Genomic DNA, 18,596 nt, shown 5'->3' on the forward strand with positions numbered 1-18,596 from the left:
ACTGAAGATACAAAAGATCTAGAGTGATTTTAGTGAGAAAATACTCTTCAAAGAAGATTTGTAGTCTTGGTGGTGTGAAGTTCGTTGTAAACTTTCATTTGCGAGTGAATACTTCAATAGTATAGCTCTGTGAGGGTTGTCCTGAGGGATAGTAAAACTTTCTAACTTGACCAAGTGGAGATTGGGACAAGGAGGAAGTAAACCTTCTTTTGTACACAAGATTGGTTCTAAGCAATTTAAAGAAACTTGTTTGAATTGGTCTACAAGTCCAAGAGGAGCTTGGTAGTCAATTGGTTTACAATTCTTCCCTTCTTATTTACTTATTGTTATGTTGTGATCCTTAAATTGCTTATCTCTTCGACTTCTCTCAAGTGATATTGTTCATTCATTGATTGATTCATTGTATGATCACTTAGAAAAGAGGGTAAATTTCATATTGAGCAAAAAGTGCCCATAACTTGATTAGTTTTCTAATCAACCTAATTCACCCCCCTCTTAGGTTGTCTTCGGGTCTTACAATTGGTATTAGAGTTTGGTCTCCTAGAGATTAAGTTCAATCGGCTTAGGAGTAAAGATGACAACCAACAATACCATATTTTTGGAAGGACAATCTGTGATTAGACCACCTATGTTTAATGGATCGAATTATGTGAGTTGGAAAGAAAGAATGATTATCTTCTTGCAATTAATTGATATTGAATTGTGGTTTATTGTTAATGAAGATCCATATGATACCTCAATAGTAGATGAAAATACTCATAGATCTAGACCAAAAACAAAAATTAAATTGACTGCAGAGGATATAAAGCATCTCACCTTAAATGCAAAAGTTATGAATGTGTTATATTGTGCTTTAGACTCAAATGAATCTATTAGAGTCAAGGGATGTAAGTCAGCTAAAGAAATTTGGGACAAACTGCGAGAAATTCATGAAAATAGTGAGAATGTTAGAGAATAGAAAAAATCTATCTTGATTACTGAATATGAGTCGTTTAAGATGGAACCTTATGAAAATATTGATCAAATGTATTGCAGATTCAATGATCTTATTAAAGATTTAGAGGTTCTGGAAAAAGAATATACCTTAGGAGAGAAAAACAGAAAAATCTTGAATGCTCTGTCTAAAGATTGAGAAAGTAAAGTGACTGCTAATGAAGAGGCAAGAGATCTGAATTCTATGTCTATTGAATCTCTTGTAAATTCTCTAACATCTTATGAGTTGAAACTTAAGACCAAAGTATAGGAAGAAGAAGATGCGAAGGTAAAACAGACCATTGCTCTAAAAACATCTCAAGATGAAGATGATTCTGTTTCATTGGATAGAGAAGATTTGGATGTTGATGATAATGATCTAACTCTCATCACAAGAAGTTTCAAAAGAATCCTAAATAAAAGGAGATTCAAAAAAGGAGGACCTAGTAATACATTTTCAAATCAGTTCAACAATATAAGGAACAAAGGAAAACAAGAGGCCAATAAAAAGCAAGCGGACAAATGCTTTGAATGCAGCCAATTTAGATACTATATGAGTGAGTGTCCAATGAAGAAGAAGAAAGAAGGAAGAAAATCAAGATTCAACAACTTCCAATTCACATGGAATGAATGCAACTCCGATGGTGAAATTGAAGAGGAAGAAGAATCTGCTCAATTGACTTTCATGACCATTGGAGATGATGAGATAACAACTTGTAACTCTCAATTTGATAGTGATGATGAAACGGATGATGATCTTGAATCTTTCATTATAAAAGTGCATGATAGTTTAAAAGAATCTTATGTTAGAAACAAGGAATTAAAACATAAAATTAGCTTTCTTCTTCAAGACAATGCACATCTTTTTCAAGAAAACAAAAAGCTGAAAACTGAAAATGATTTCTTTAAAAAGAATGAGATTGATTTACAAAATAAGGTTGATAGAAAAACAAAATTTTGTGAAATGTTCAAAAAGGAACAAGGTGATTTGAAAAGTAGAATGGATAATTTAAATGAGTTGCTCCAACATAAAAAACATGAATGTTTTCAAGGTAATAAATCAAAGGCTCATCTTGACACTCATAAGAAGAAGTTGAATTCTGGTGCAAATGAATTTGCTATTTATAAAAGAAGACAAGTAAGATTCATTAAACATGTTTATGTAAATAACTCTTTGGTTATGTGTAATTTTTGTTGTCAAAAAGGTCACATGACGCTTGGATCGGACGTCCGATAATCATTGCGCAACTTCGAACGCATGAAGAACTTCACCGCCGAAAGTTCGAAGGAAATAAGACATTCCCCCTGACTCATTGATCTCGATCGGACGCAAGCATCAGACGTCCATTATGATCGTTCAAACTTGATGAAAGCTGTCAAATGCTCACAAAGACAATACCGGACGTTCGATAGAATTGAAGAAGATTTTTCAAACTCACTGCCTGCTGCCGGACGTAAGAAACCAGACTACCGGACGTCCAATACTCCAACGACTAGTTGACTCTTCAACTACTTTCTATCCGTTAGAAGTATTAATGAAACACTTTCTTGGTCTCCTATAAATAGAGTATGGTCAAAAATTTCAAACAACTTTTGCACACTGAAAATACAAAAGATCTAGAGTGATTTTAGTGAGAAAATACTCTTCAAGGAAGATTTGTAGTTTTGGTGGTGTGAAATTCATTGTAAGTTTTTTATTTGTGAGTGAATATTACAATAGTGTAACTCTGTGAGGGTTGTCCTAAGGGATAGTAAAACTTTCTAACTTGACCAAGTGGAAATTGGGGCAAGAAGGAAGTGAACATTCCTTTGTACACAAGATTGGTTGTATTTCGTCAATTTGAAAAAGCTTGTTTGAATTGGTCTACAAGTTCAAGAGGAGTTTGGTAGTCAATTGGTTTGCAATTCTTCCATTCTTATTTACTTATTGTTATGTTGTGATCTTTAAATTGCTTATCTCTTCTACTTCTCTCAAGTGATATTGTTCATTCATTGTGTGATCACTTAGAAAAGAGGGTAAATTTCATATTGAGCAAAAAGTGCCCATAACTTGATTAGTTTTCTAATCAACCTAATTTACCCCCCTCTTAGGTTGTCTTCGGGTCTTACAATACCTCCAAGAAAAGAAAGTGGAACATGAGCCGAAGAAATTGAAGGTGGTTGTTGCCCAGATGAAATGGAGGTGAGTTAGGTCATGATCACTAACGTCCTCACACGGAGTAGAAGTAAAATAATCACCATTTGAACCGGATGCATTGGCATCATTAGAAATTTGTCGACTGGCACTAGTATAATTTTTCCTATTTTGTTTACATCTCTTAACATGTCTAACAACTAGAGGAGTATGAGTAGGAATACAATCTGCCCTTTTCTCAACATATCTTTCTCGTCTACGGTGTAGCATTTCATCCTTTTTTTTTTAGGCATTTCAGCGTAACGTTTGCTCGAGTAGCATTATGATCTTTCGAGACAAAACCTAAGTAATACGATAGGATTTGCTTAGTACACTACCAAGCGAAGCGAAGGAAAAATGGTAACAAGTATAACTCGATTAATTACAAATCGCAGCAAATAAGGGAAACAAATCATTTATAAGGGAAGAAAGTTCTTAATATAATACATGATGCATCACAAAAATATGGCAAACAAAAAAAAAGACAAAAAAACCTTGTATCAACTATAAACCTTACAAAATTCTAGGGAAAGAAAGGCTTAGCAAAAAACAATTTTTTGCATATCATTCATTCAGAACTCCTATAGATATCCGCTATGATAAATAGAAAAAGAATAATTCATGCCAAGAAAATAGAAGGCAATAGAAAGGAAAAGTAGAATAACAAAGCATCCATAAGGGAAAAAACAAACCATTATGAACAAATGAAACAGAGAAAATAGCACTGTACGACAAAGTGCATGGAAACTACTGTATAGTTAAATGACTAGCATATTAGCTTACTAAATGGAAGGAATAATGACAAACAAATCAATTTCAAGTAAAGACAGTATAGTTAAATGCAAAACCTGGAGTTTTGCAAAACAGAAAGCAAAGAGCAGCAGAACTTAGAAAAGCCAAACCAAGGAGTAGCACCAGATAATTTGATAAGAAAAGAAAAGGGTAAGGAAATTAGAAGAGATCATTATGAACATGTAACAAAGGAACGTGCTCTCCAAAAAATCATACAATGCTCAGATCATGCAACGAACAAGAACAAAAAAGAGGGGGGGAGGGGGAACTTGTGACGACCCCACCTCCCCCTAGGGCGTACCCCGGGATTTAACGGACCGCCTGCCCATCTCTCGCCAAAACTCACTCACTCACTCCAACTCAAATAGGGTACAACCTCAATAATAAAGGAAATAACAGTTATCAACTTTGGAAAGTACAATTACATTCATTTCTGTCTCAAACATCTATACAACCCTAAATACATCAAAAGATTGGAGTTCTAAATACATTCAACCCTAATCGAGCGACTAGTGCGAGTACAATTACAAAATTCAGAAAAACTAGGCTACGCTAGTCTGTACAAGTCTTACGTCTCGCCCATACACCGTATAAGGAAAACAATTGGCGTGGAATGAGCTAAAAACCCAGTGAGGTTCCAAATAGCAAGTTGACCATTAATTAAAAGTGAAAGTATCAGAATAAGAAAATAGCGAGCATAACAAGTCAAAAAAATGAGCAATAATACTTCAAGTAGCAAATCTCAAGATGAGCGAGTGTAAAGTGTTTTTTCAAAAGAAACAATAATTCAATAAGCAATAATCATTTCAAAATATAAGGATACGGATGGCTCTCAGGAGCCAGGTTCCCATTGCTTCACCAAAGCTTGATCAAGTAGTAGTTGACACTCCATCAACTTTTAAGCAAAGTAACCAGTCCAATAGAGCACCACTTAGCTACAATCTCCGTCCACCATCTAAATCCCTTACCGGGCCCAAAATCCTAAATAAACACTGGTGGTAATACTCGAGCATACCGATTAGTCGAGGAGATAACACTCCACTCGATAAAACTAGATACCCATGGTTCGTTATCTAATCGACCAAACCCTTGCTGGCTCGACTCGATTAACTAGCCAGTGGGGTTTGGGGTCCCCAAGAAGTCAATGAGATAACATCTCATCATATAGCATTTTGGTCACAACTGGAGCTACGTTTATCGGATTGGGGTACACTTTATACTGTTTCAAAGGATTACAACTTTCATGAAAACAAGTCAACCCAGTTCACATTTAATCCAGATCGAATTTGCAGATTATAGAACCAGAATTTCAATGTCAGTCTGGTTGTCAGCACTAGATTTGAATGATAATAACTCAAACTACAAAATTCTGATTGAGGCATTTTCAGATGCTTTGGAAATCTAAAACATACGGCTAAACTTTTCATGTTTAGACCAAATGCTGATTTGATATGGATCAAAGTGAAAAATAAAGCCAAAAATATGAAATCTCAAAACTATCCGCAAAACAATACATTTGGCAGTCAAGGGTATTTTTGTCATATCACATGATACAGTACTCCAATTGAGTTGAAATTTTACAAGAAGCTATATAACACCATTTTCTACAACTTTCATGTTTTGACCTAAGTCTGATTCGGCCTCTAACATGGACGAATTAAACAGGTCAGAAACAGGACAGATTTCTCTCTAAAGTTGAAAATTTAATGATTCAATGCTTACTAGTCACATTCATATCTTGAATCACTATCCAAGTCCCTATCCAAGCTCCTCCACATCATATACTATATAAATAACAATAAACACACTGAAAATTCCAAACCCTAGCTCAACAATCCCACATATCATGGCAAACTAACAAGTTAACCGTCTCAAGCCAAGAATATAAGATTTTATCCAACTTAAACAAGATCAAGGAATAGAAAAAGGATAGATAGTCATAATACCTTCCCAAAAGTGTTTGTAAGTGAGAATCAAACACCTTTCTTCGAAAAATTTTTCCACACAAAGCTTGCCATCTTGTGTGAGTGAAATCTCACTCACACAAGATGGATTCAAGATTGAAGTTGCTAGCTTTCCTTTCTTATTTTTCTCTCCTAAACTTACGACCAAGACCAGCAAGAAATGAAGAAAAATCAGCCAAGAAGAAAGATAAGAAGGTACGAAATTTGTTTGGTCAAAGTTTACTAAATTTCCAACAAGTGTCGTCATATTTTGATTTGAGGTCAAATTTTTTCTTTTCTCTCTTGTTTTTTTAGTCTAACATTTCGGCTGGTATAAGGAGATATTTAGGGCTGATTTTGCTCAATTAATAACAAGGAGATTAAGGTAATAAAGTGGTGTTCAAGTGGTGCACTTAATGGGTAGCGAACGGTGCGCGTCGGTACAAGCCGATTTTCCTTGACTCGCGCGTACTAGTGTTTTAACTTATGATTCACTAACTTATTATTATCACTTCTAATCACACATTTTCTCTTATCTAAAACTCACTCTTAATCATCAAATTGAGTACACACTCCACACCGATTAGTCACACTACCAAAAGACGTAAAAACCCTAGTTTACCTTAACGATGAAAGTAAAGGGAAAACCCTTGGTTCTATGATTAATTGTAACTATTGAGGAAGTGAATGAGTAAAGCTATTGTTAAATAATGGATTCCAAATAAAAGGGAATTTTGAAGAAAATATGAGGAATTTTACAAGTCCTCACAATCACACTACCAAAATGCACACAAAAACACACACCAAAACCCTAGTATGCACAAAAATCCTAACTTATGCCGTTCCTTTAAAAAAATCATAACTTGAGTTATAAATATCAAAATTTTATAAAACTTGGCTTGTTAAAAACTAGACTTCAAATACTAAGAATCTTTAGAAGATACCTCAAAGAGATTTAGTTCATAAGTTAGTCCAAATTGAGCCATAAGCTACTATAACATTCCTATATTTACTTGTGCAGAGCAGAATTTTCAGTCAATTTGCCAATTTTCTAGAATTTATAGACATTAAATCAAACTTTGAATTTTATACCGTAGGAAGCCCTCTGAATCTAGTTTCAAACGCAACAAACGGAACTCAATTCTGACTTTCCTATACGAAGTTTTAGCCAATTTCCCAAAGCTGCGCAGAGCCTCTTGCGGAAATTTCTAGATTTTCTAATAATTTGAGATTTTGAAACTTTCTCACCAAAATTCACTCCCTTGGCTCATATTCAACGAAGAATCTAAGGTAGGTAAGTTCAAATAAGAGCTACAAAGACAAGTAAAATTTTGGGGTCTCACAGAACACACTGGCCAGAACAAAAATTAACATGAGAAGATTGACTACAAGAAAGAGGTATTATATAGAACAAATGGAGATCTTTTATCAAAGAAGAGATGATAATAGATAGTAAGAATATACCAAAGAAGAAATTCTTTTGCAAGAATCAAGTGCAAGGATAATAACCACTGAGAATAGTAAGGAACAATAAGAATAGAGCTGTTTAAGTAGATCAAATCTACCAACACAAAGCTATCTCCACTCAATGAAATAAGATAGGCAGTTAACTAAAAAAGTAGGCTTTCAATCTAAAAAGGTGTCTACATGAAGTTCAAAATAAAATACCACTACAGGTAAAACAAAGAGATAGAAAAGTTTTTTTTTTTTTGTTGCAGATAATAGGTGCCTTTACAGTTACACACAAATAGATAGTTTTTTATCGACATTTGGTGAATTAATATAATATCACATTAACACTCATTTAGAAAAGAGACAAACACTGTAGAGTTCCAATGATTCATAAATTTTTCAAATCCAACTTATACTACTTACACAGTGAAAGCTGGATTTGATTTTGTCGGGTTTTACCTCTGTAGTGGGTGAGGAAAAAATCACATTAATTGTAAATTTGACAAAATTACGTACAATATCAAACAATCAACTGATAATAGTAACAGAATTCAGTAGCATTGTAGTTTTTTTTTAACTTCACTCAACATGGTTCAAAATTATTGTACATGGTTTGTTGATAGTGGCAAATTTGCTAGATAACAACTTAATGTATATATTTAGAGCAGATTAGATTTATTTCCCTAAGAATGATGTCTGCACTTGAACCTATAATTTTTCTTTTTCTCTGGCTACTTGACTCTTCAGTCTTCACCAATTAGTTAGACAAAATAGGTTAGATTTCCATGATAATAAGAGTAATAATAAAGCATTGACTATGTAACAAAAGACCGAAACGATTGCAACTAAATCTGAAGTTGGGTTTCAATTTGTTGTTCCCTTGGCTCTATATTAACCAATTGCACAAAACAGGCTAAATATTCATGGCGACAAAAGTCCATGCAAAAGGCTAATTGCATGAGCACAAATATAAGGCCCGGAATAATATCTGTCTAATTAAAATTAGCATTGAACAAGCACTGCAACTAAACATACTTGATAAAGGCAAAAAAAAATGTATAATTAAACCAACATAGATGTTCATGGTAAAATCGATTACAACCCAAGTAATTAATAAATGTGAAAGACATTTGAATTTAAATTCCAGCAAGTGGAAACACAACTCAATGATAGGAGCCTCAGTTTCGTCAATCCAATAAGCAGTAATAGTAGTAAACCTGACTCCAATCAACCTAACAAAGTCAGGAGCATTCTTAATATAGCAGTAGCTTCTTTCTATCAAGAGCATCAGTAATTTGATAGTTTACACTAACACCTTGCACCATCAAGAAAGATGTATGAAAAAATAGCACCCAATCTAATATGTAATGAAATAGCTTTCATTAGAAAACACATTCTGTGAGAACCCGTAACTTTTTCATTTTCTAGGTTTTATTATCTTTTTAGGTTTTCTTATCTTCAATGGCTTGTTTTCTGCACTTTCTGTATCCGGAAATTTTTCTAGATAATTTTTATGAGTAAATATAGTGTTTAGATGATTTTTCTAGTATCGAATAGTTTTTGAGAAATTAAGAGCGTATACCGGACGTGGGACCCACTAGTGCGAAAAGTTCGGAAAAATTCGGCCAACTAGGTTAAGTTTCAGATACTGGGTTTAATTTATCGGGTGTTAAGAGATAATTAGAGGAAGCTATTTGGATTGATGTGAGAGGGAACAAAGTGATAGACTTGCATTAAATAAGTGACAAGTGTCACCATTTGATTGGAGGAACTTGTAAGACCACTATTCATTTTCTTACCATTGACCAAATAAATAAAAAATTCACCAAAAATTCCTCATTTTTGTCTTCCTCTTGGCCGAACCTCTTCCTACAAGAAAAAAAAGAAAAGCTTCCAAGTTTCTTGCTCCAATCTTGCCCAATCTCACAAACTAACCGTTTCATCTTGAATTACTTCCATAAAACCTTTTCAATTAGTGTTAGTGAGTTGATTTGTGGAGTTATTTGGAAAGCTAAGAGGACCTATTGCTCTCTCTCTCTTGTTTCTAAGGTGAGTTGTGAAGAACCACCCTCCTCCCTTAATTGATGCTTAAATCATGATTAGTGGTAGTATGAGATGCAATATTATGGATTATTTCTTGATTTGTGGTTGAAGTGATGAAGTTTTATTATTTTTGGGGATTTTTCTGTTTTAATATAAGCATGGTTGTGTGGCTATCTATGATGATTGGAAATGGTATATAATGGTTCTAGAAGGTGGAAAAAGTGGACAATTGCAATCAATTTCTGTTTTGGAAGAAATTTCAGAAAATTAGGTTTTGTGAAGGAACATTCTGCCGGAATTTTTAGCTCCTAGTTAGAGGCCGAATTGGCCTTGTCTTAAAACATGAAAATTGTAGGGAATGACATTTTAGAGGTGGCTACAAAATTTCAGGTCAATCGGAGTAGCGTAGAGTGAGAAAAGTCGAAATTACTATTGCTGTTCTGGTTTTACCCGAATGTAAGAATTGCGCCTGTAATTGGTTGTTTTGGCTGGAATTGCTTCCGAATTGGTTGTTGAGGCCTTCTGATGAAATTTATCCATGTTTATTAGCTTTCATCTGGTTTTGGAATTTCTGGATTTGGACTTGGAGAGCCTGAGTTATGATGTTTCCGCTAGAATGCGTTGCATGAATCTGTTTTTGTGATTCTGGTATGGTATCTTGCATTTTTGACCTGGTTACACTCGAAACTGGATTGAGTGACCTTCTGTAATGTTGTAGCCCTATCTCTTAGCTTCGAAACGGTGGGTCTTCCACCTTCATCCGATAATCGTAGTGCCTTTGACACCATTACCGCAAAATGAGGACAAAAACTGTTTTTTTCAGGGCTAAAGCTAAATCATTTCCGGATTTTTCTGGTTTCCTCTATTGTTTGTGTATGCTTAGGGAACCCTGTTTTGGTAGTATGTAGAATTGGTTTATGACTTGTAATCGAGTCTTATTGTGTTTATTTGAATAGTTTAGGGCTTGACTTTCATATCCGGTCATTTCCTAACTAAATTTTGTACTTGAATGCCATTAAGCCTAGTGAACGGCTTTTGGGAATGAGATTATTTTTGTACGAGATGTTGGGACTGATTTGAGGAAATAATGAAGCCACGATGGCTGGAAATTAGGTAAACACAAGGGATATGCTGCCGAAATTTTACTTGAAGGCTAGTTGGATTTACTTGTGATTTGAGCGAAGGACTTTTGGGTTGTTTGAGCCTAGGTCTTCATTTTACCTTTTCGTTTCCAAAAATTCAAGTTTTGCACCCTTGCTTTAATCTTTATTTGGCGAGGCATACGACTGGTAGTCGAGCCTCACATGTGCATTCTGTATACTCGATTTTGAAAGTGGAACCTTCAATTGTTTTCTTTGGATTATCTTAGGGTTTCTTGGTGATTAAAGCTCTCTTTTGGGAGGTATCTGTACTGACCCCGGTGAGTGTTCTACTACCTGCTACCCGTTATGTGAAATATCTGAATATTTGAATACTTGATTTATGACTGTTGGAGCCAAATACTGTTTTGATAAAAGGGAGGCGAGGGTGTACTTTATCACACTCGTTCTCTGGTCTGTTCATATGCCAATTTTGAACGCGTATCTGAATCTGCTATCTGTATCTGTATCTGTATCTGTTATCTGTATCTGGATCTGTATCTGTTCTGACGTCGTTTGGAAGCTTGTGTCCAACGACCTTTCTGTGACCTCTGAGCTCAACACCTGTGGCCAGTTACTCGAGTCGGGCCGACAAGGGCCTGGTCGATTAGATAACGAACCACGGTAGTTTGTTTTGGGATCTTTGGGTATTGAGACCCTTGATTCCGGGTATACTCGAGTATTACCATTTCTGATCTGATTGGATTTCGGGCCCGGTGGGGTATGTGAGGTGGAAGGAATCGAAGAAAGTGGAGTCTACGGTATTGGTTACTCCTTTACCGTTGACGGAGTGTCAACTATTATTTCGATCAAGCTTCGATGATGCTAATGGGAATTTGGCTCCTGAGAGCCACCTGTATCCTTCTGATTTGAATCATTGGTTCATTTACTTTACATCTGGCATGTGTACCTGATTTGTTAAATGTGAAATGCCATGATTTTACTGCTATATGTCTGCTACCTCATTGAGCGCAAGCTCACCCCTTTCTGTTCCTTTTTTGTTTTCCTTACAGGAAAATAAATACTTTTGGACTGGATTTGACAATTGGCTGCCAAATTGAGCTAGTTGAACATATCTTTTGTATAGCTCATGTATTGAAACCCTAAATGTACTTTTGGGACCGTTTTCCTTTTGATTTGGCAAACCAGACATGTATCCACTTTTGAATACTTTTGTATGCCACTTTGGCTTGTAAATGCTAAGTTTCAAGACGTAAATGTTTGCTTGATATTTGGTTGGGTTCTGACGGGTCAGTTACTATTCATAGCCGACTTCGGTTTCATTTTTTTTTTTTTAACATTTTGATTTGTTTACCCGCGTTGGTAAGCTCCGGAATGTATTAGCTCGTTCTCTACCGAACCGTTAGTCCTGGCGAGAGTTGGATAGGCAGTTCGCTAACCCCTTTGGTTCGCCTTAGGGGAAGGTGGGGCTGTCACAGGTGGTATCAGAGCCACTTCGCGTGGTCTCTGCGCGGAGTGAGCTTGGGGCCAAGTGGTGTTATGGTCCTGCTTTCGTGAAAGGTATAAGTGCTCTTTTGAGCATAAGCTATGAACTGTGCATGTTATAAGAGTAAGGATCATTATCATGGGACTTGAGGAAGCTAGGTATGTATGTCGGGTAGGAATCTTTAATATAGATGATTTACTCTTGGGACCGGCCGGCTCGAGTTGTGAATTATCTTATTTGGGATTCTCGTGCCTGGCTACTAACTCAATGAGAGCCTAGGTTAGAAAGGACTTAGCCGAACTAGAAAGGCGATTCAATGGAACTTCATATTGTCTGTTCGGGTGTGGTTAAGTGTGATCAACCTTGATTAAGATATAAATGGTGTTGTTCTCGTGGATATTGGATAGAGCCCTGGGGGGGAAAGAAAGTTTTTCGTGAGTTCTTTTGTACTCGTGACCTAGTCTGTCTATGGTACTTTTGGAGGACCCTTTTGTTTTATGGGATGACTTTGTATGTACCTGACTGACTGTTCTGTATAATTGTTGATCCTGTTATGTGTTCTCTGTATATGTGTTATGTGTTTACATGCTCTACGAGGGAGTTGTTTAGTTAATTGTTCTTGTTTACTGGTTCCTGTTTAGTGCTACGAAAAGGAGGGTTAGGTGCCCTTTAACAGTATATTTATTTTGTGATCTAGATCGACTTAGATTTAATGGAAGGCACACGTAGTGGCCGGGGACGTGGGCGCGGGAATAGGCAACCTACGCCCGAAAGGGGCACTGGGGAAACCTCCTCTGGACCTAACCCTGAACCGAGAGTTGACCCCAACGTGCAGATAGCTGCCGCTATGCAGCAAATGACCAACCTGCTGGCACAAGTGGTGCAGTAACAAGGCCAAACCCCAAACCCTAATCCTGGAAACCCGGGCAATCATGTCGAAAGCGACGATAGGGCACTTGAGAGGTTCCAGAAGTTCGCACCACCGAAATTTATTGGGGAACCCGATCCGGATGTCGCCGAAAGGTGGCTCGAGAAAATGGTAGACATTTTCGCTGCCCTGCACTACACCGAAGAACGGCAGGTGACTTTCGCCGTTTTCCAGTTGGAAGGGGCGGCCCGTTCCTGGTGGAACGTCATACGGTAAAAATGGGAACGGGAACAGACGCCCAGGACTTGGGTGAATTTTATGCGGGAGTTCAACGCGAAATTCTTCCCTCCTCTAGTCCAGGAGCGGAAGGAAGATGAGTTTATCCGATTTCGCCAAGGGGCCCAGTCTGTCGCGGAATACGAGAGCCAGTTCACCCGCCTATCCAAATTTGCCCCTGAACTGATCATGACCGAGCAGCGGCGAATAAGGCGTTTTTCCAGGGTTTGAACGTAGAAATTCAGAAGGACCTCGCGGTGGCCCAGATTAATGTTTTTAGCGAGGCCGTAGGGAAGGCACAACGAGTAGAAAATGCTAGGCTGCAGGTGAAAAACTTTCAAGCCAAGAAAAGGGGCTTTCCTGGGAGTAGCTCTGAGCAAGAAGGTACAAGTACGCCCCCTAAGATGGGAAAGGGAAACGGAGGAGTACGACAACCAGGGGTGTCGCGTGATGTCCTTCAGGGAGGACCGGTCTCTGTTACTCGTGGTCCCTGTGGATATTACGGAGGGCCAAATCATACGGAGGCAAATTGTTGGAAGAAAGAGCGAAAATGTCTGCGCTGCGAAAGTGCCGATCATCGGATTGCTGACTGCCCAATTCGATTGCGAAAAGGAAAAGGGACCCCGCAACCAACTAAGACTAACCCTGGACAGTCGGAAAAGGAAGGGACTGGATCCAAGGCACCGGCTCAGGTGTATTCTTTAGAACACCATCAGGATCCTAACTCGTCTGAGGACATAGAAGGTATGGTCCGTTGGGTACCATAGATTTTGATAGATTCCGTTGATAAGAAAATTTCGAGGGCGAAATTTCTTTAAGGGGGAGAGAGTGTGAGAACCCGTAACTTTTCCATTTTCTAGGTTTTATTATCTTTCTAGGTTTTCTGATCTTCAATGGCTTGTTTTCTGCACTTTCTGTATCCGGAAATTTTTCTAGATAATTTTTATGAGTAAATATAGTTTTTAGATAATTTTTCTAGTATCGAATAGTTTTTGAGAAATTAAGAGCGTATACCGGACGTGGGACCCACTAGTGCGAAAAGTTCGGAAAAATTCGGCCAACTAGGTTAAGTTTCGAATACTGGGTTTAATTTACCGGGTGTTAAGAGATAATTAGAGGAAGCTATTTGGATTGATGTGAGAGGGAACAAAGTGATAGACTTGCATTAAATAAGTGACAAGTGTCACCATTTGATTGGAGGAACTTGTAAGACCACTATTCATTTTCTTACCATTGACCAAATAAATAAAAAATTCACCAAAAATTCCTCATTTTTGTCTTCCTCTTGGCCGAACCTCTTCCTACAAGAAAAGAAAGAAAAGCTTCCAAGTTTCTTGCTCCAATCTTGCCCAATCTCACAAACTAACCGTTTCATCTTGAATTACTTCCATAAAACCTTTTCAATTAGTGTTAGTGAGTTGATTTGTGGAGTTATTTGGAAAGCTAAGAGGACCTATTGCTCTCTCTCTCTTGTTTCTAAGGTGAGTTGTGAAGAACCACCCTCCTCCCTTAATTGATGCTTAAATCATGATTAGTGGTAGTATGAGATGCAATATTATGGATTATTTATTGATTTGTGGTTGAAGTGATGAAGTTTTATTATTTTTGGGGATTTTTCTGTTTTAATATAAGCATGGTTGTGTGGCTATCTATGATGATTGGAAATGGTATATAATGGTTCTAGAAGGTGGAAAAAGTGGACAATTGCAATCAATTTCTGTTTTGGAAGAAATTTCAGAAAATTAGGTTTTGTGAAGGAACATTCTGCCGGAATTTTTAGCTCCTAGTTAGAGGCCGAATTGGCCTTGTCTTAAAACATGAAAATTGTAGGGAATGACATTTTAGAGGTGGCTACAAAATTTCAGGTCAATCGGAGTAGCGTAGAGTGAGAAAAGTCGAAATTACTATTGCTGTTCTGGTTTTACCCGAATGTAAGAATTGCGCCTGTAATTGGTTGTTTTGGCTGGAATTGCTTCCGAATTGGTTGTTGAGGCCTTCTGATGAAATTTATCCATGTTTCTTAGCTTTCATCTGGTTTTGGAATTTCTGGATTTGGACTTGGAGAGCCTGAGTTATGATGTTTCCGCTAGAATGCGTTGCGTGAATCTGTTTTTGTGATTCTGGTATGGTATCTTGCATTTTTGACCTGGTTACACTCGAAACTGGGTTGAGTGACCTTCTGTAATGTTGTAGCCCTATCTCTTAGCTTCGAAACGGTGGGTCTTCCACCTTCATCCGATAATCGTAGTGCCTTTGGCACCATTACCGCAAAATGAGGACAAAAACTGTTTTTTTCAGCGCTAAAGCTAAATCATTTCCGGATTTTTCTGGTTTCCTCTATTGTTTGTGTATGCTTAGGGAACCCTGTTTTGGTAGTATGTAGAATTGGTTTATGACTTGTAATCGAGTGTTATTGTGTTTATTTGAATAGTTTAGGGCTTGACTTTCATATCCGGTCATTTCCTAACTAAATTTTGTACTTGAATGCCATTAAGCCTAGTGAACGGCTTTTGGGAATGAGATTATTTTTGTACGAGATGTTGGGACTGATTTGAGGAAATAATGAAGCCACGATGGCTGGAAATTAGGTAAACACAAGGGATATGCTGCCGAAATTTTACTTGAAGGCTAGTTGGATTTACTTGTGATTTGAGCGAAGGACTTTTGGGTTGTTTGAGCCTAGGTCTTCATTTTACCTTTTCGTTTCCAAAAATTCAAGTTTTGCACCCTTGCTTTAATCATTATTTGGCGAGGCATACGACTGGTAGTCGAGACTCACATGTGCATTCTGTATACTCGATTTTGAAAGTGGAACCTTCAATTGTTTTCTTTGGATTATCTTAGGGTTTCTTGGTGATTAAAGCTCTCTTTTGGGAGGTATCTGTACTGACCCCGGTGAGTGTTCTACTACCTGCTACCCGTTATGTGAAATATCTGAATATTTGAATACTTGATTTATGACTGTTGGAGCCAAATACTGTTTTGATAAAAGGGAGGCGAGGGTGTACTTTATCACACTCGTTCTCTGGTCTGTTCATATGCCAATTTTGAACGCGTATCTGAATCTGCTATCTGTATCTGTTATCTGTATCTGGATCTGTATCTGTTCTGACGTCGTTTGGAAGCTTGTGTCCAACGACCTTTCTGTGACCTCTGAGCTCAACACCTGTGGCCAGTTACTCGAGTCGGGCCGACAAGGGTCTGGTCGATTAGATAACGAACCACGGTAGTTTGTTTTGGGATCTTTGGGTATTGAGACCCTTGATTCCGGGTATACTCGAGTATTACCATTTCTGATCTGATTGGATTTCGGGCCCGGTGGGGTATGTGAGGTGGAAGGAATCGAAGAAAGTGGAGTCTACGGTATTGGTTACTCCTTTACCGTTGACGGAGTGTCAACTATTATTTCGATCAAGCTTCGATGATGCTAATGGGAATTTGGCTCCTGAGAGCCACCTGTATCCTTCTGATTTGAATCATTGGTTCATTTACTTTACATCTGGCATGTGTACCTGATTTGTTAAATGTGAAATGCCATGATTTTACTGCTATATGTCTGCTACCTCATTGAGCGCAAGCTCACCCCTTTCTGTTCCTTTTTTGTTTTCCTTACAGGAAAATAAATACTTTTGGACTGGATTTGACAATTGGCTGCCAAATTGAGCTAGTTGAACATATCTTTTGTATAGCTCATGTATTGAAACCCTAAATGTACTTTTGGGACCGTTTTCCTTTTGATTTGGCAAACCAGACATGTATCCACTTTTGAATACTTTTGTATGCCACTTTGGCTTGTAAATGCTAAGTTTCAAGATGTAAATGTTTGCTTGATATTTGGTTGGGTTCTGACGGGTCGGTTACTATTCATAGCCGACTTCGGTTTCATTTTTTTTTTTTTTAACATTTTGATTTGTTTACCCGCGTTGGTAAGCTCCGGAATGTATTAGCTCGTTCTCTACCGAACCGTTAGTCCTGGCGAGAGTTGGGTAGGCAGTTCGCTAACCCTTTTGGTTCGCCTTAGGGGAAGGTGGGGCTGTCACAGGTGGTATCAGAGCTACTTCGCGTGGTCTCTGCGCGGAGTGAGCTTGGGGCCAAGTGGTGTTATGGTCCTGCTTTCGTGAAAGGTATAAGTGCTCTTTTGAGCATAAGCTATGAACTGTGCATGTTATAAGAGTAAGGATCATTATCATGGGACTTGAGGAAGCTAGGTATGTATGTCGGGTAGGAATCTTTAATATAGATGATTTACTCTTGGGACCGGCCGGCTCGAGTTGTGAATTATCTTATTTGGGATTCTCGTGCCTGGCTACTAACTCAATGAGAGCCTAGGTTAGAAAGGACTTAGGCGAACTAGAAAGGCGATTCAATGGAACTTCATATGGTCTGTTCGGGTGTGGTTAAGTGTGATCAACCTTGATTAAGATATAAATGGTGTTGTTCTCGTGGATATTGGATAGAGCCCTGGGGGGGAAAGAAAGTTTTTCGTGAGTTCTTTTGTACTCGTGACCTAGTCTGTCTATAGTACTTTTGGAGGACCCTTTTGTTTTATGGGATGACTTTGTATGTACCTGACTGACTGTTCTGTATAATTGTTGATCCTGTTATGTGTTCTCTGTATATGTGTTATGTGTTTACATGCTCTACGAGGGAGTTGTTTAGTTAATTGTTCTTGTTTACTGGTTCCTGTTTAGTGCTACGAAAAGGAGGGTTAGGTGCCCTTTGACAGTATATTTATTTTGTGATCTAGATCGACTTAGATTTAATGGAAGGCACACGTAGTGGCCGGGGACGTGGGCGCGGGAATAGGTAACCTACGCCCGAAAGGGGCACTGGGGAAACCTCCTCTGGACCTAACCCTGAACCGAGAGTTGACCCCAACGTGCAGATAGCTGCCGCTATGCAGCAAATGACCAACCTGCTGGCACAAGTGGTGCAGCAACAAGGCCAAACCCCAAACCCTAATCCTGGAAACCCGGGCAATCATGTCGAAAGCGACGATAGGGCACTTGAGAGGTTCCAGAAGTTCGCACCACCGAAATTTATTGGGAAACCCGATCCGGATGTCGCCGAAAGGTGGCTCGAGAAAATGGTAGACATTTTCGCTGCCCTGCACTACACCGAAGAACGGTAGGTGACTTTCGCCGTTTTCCAGTTGGAAGGGGCGGCCCGTTCCTGGTGGAACGTCATACGGTAAAAATGGGAACGGGAACAGACGCCCAGAACTTGGGTGAATTTTATGCGGGAGTTCAACGCGAAATTCTTCCCTCCTCTAGTCCAGGAGCGGAAGGAAGATGAGTTTATCCGACTTCGCCAAGGGGCCCAGTCTGTCGCGGAATACGAGAGCCAGTTCACCCGCCTATCCAAATTTGCCCCTGAACTGATCATGACCGAGCAGCGGCGAATAAGGCGTTTTTTCCAGGGTTTGAACGTAGAAATTCAGAAGGACCTCGCGGTGGCCCAGATTAATGTTTTTAGCGAGGCCGTAGAGAAG

Source organism: Coffea arabica, chromosome 4e (assembly GCF_036785885.1).
Source record: "Coffea arabica cultivar ET-39 chromosome 4e, Coffea Arabica ET-39 HiFi, whole genome shotgun sequence".
NCBI classification, from domain to species: Eukaryota; Viridiplantae; Streptophyta; class Magnoliopsida; order Gentianales; family Rubiaceae; genus Coffea; species Coffea arabica.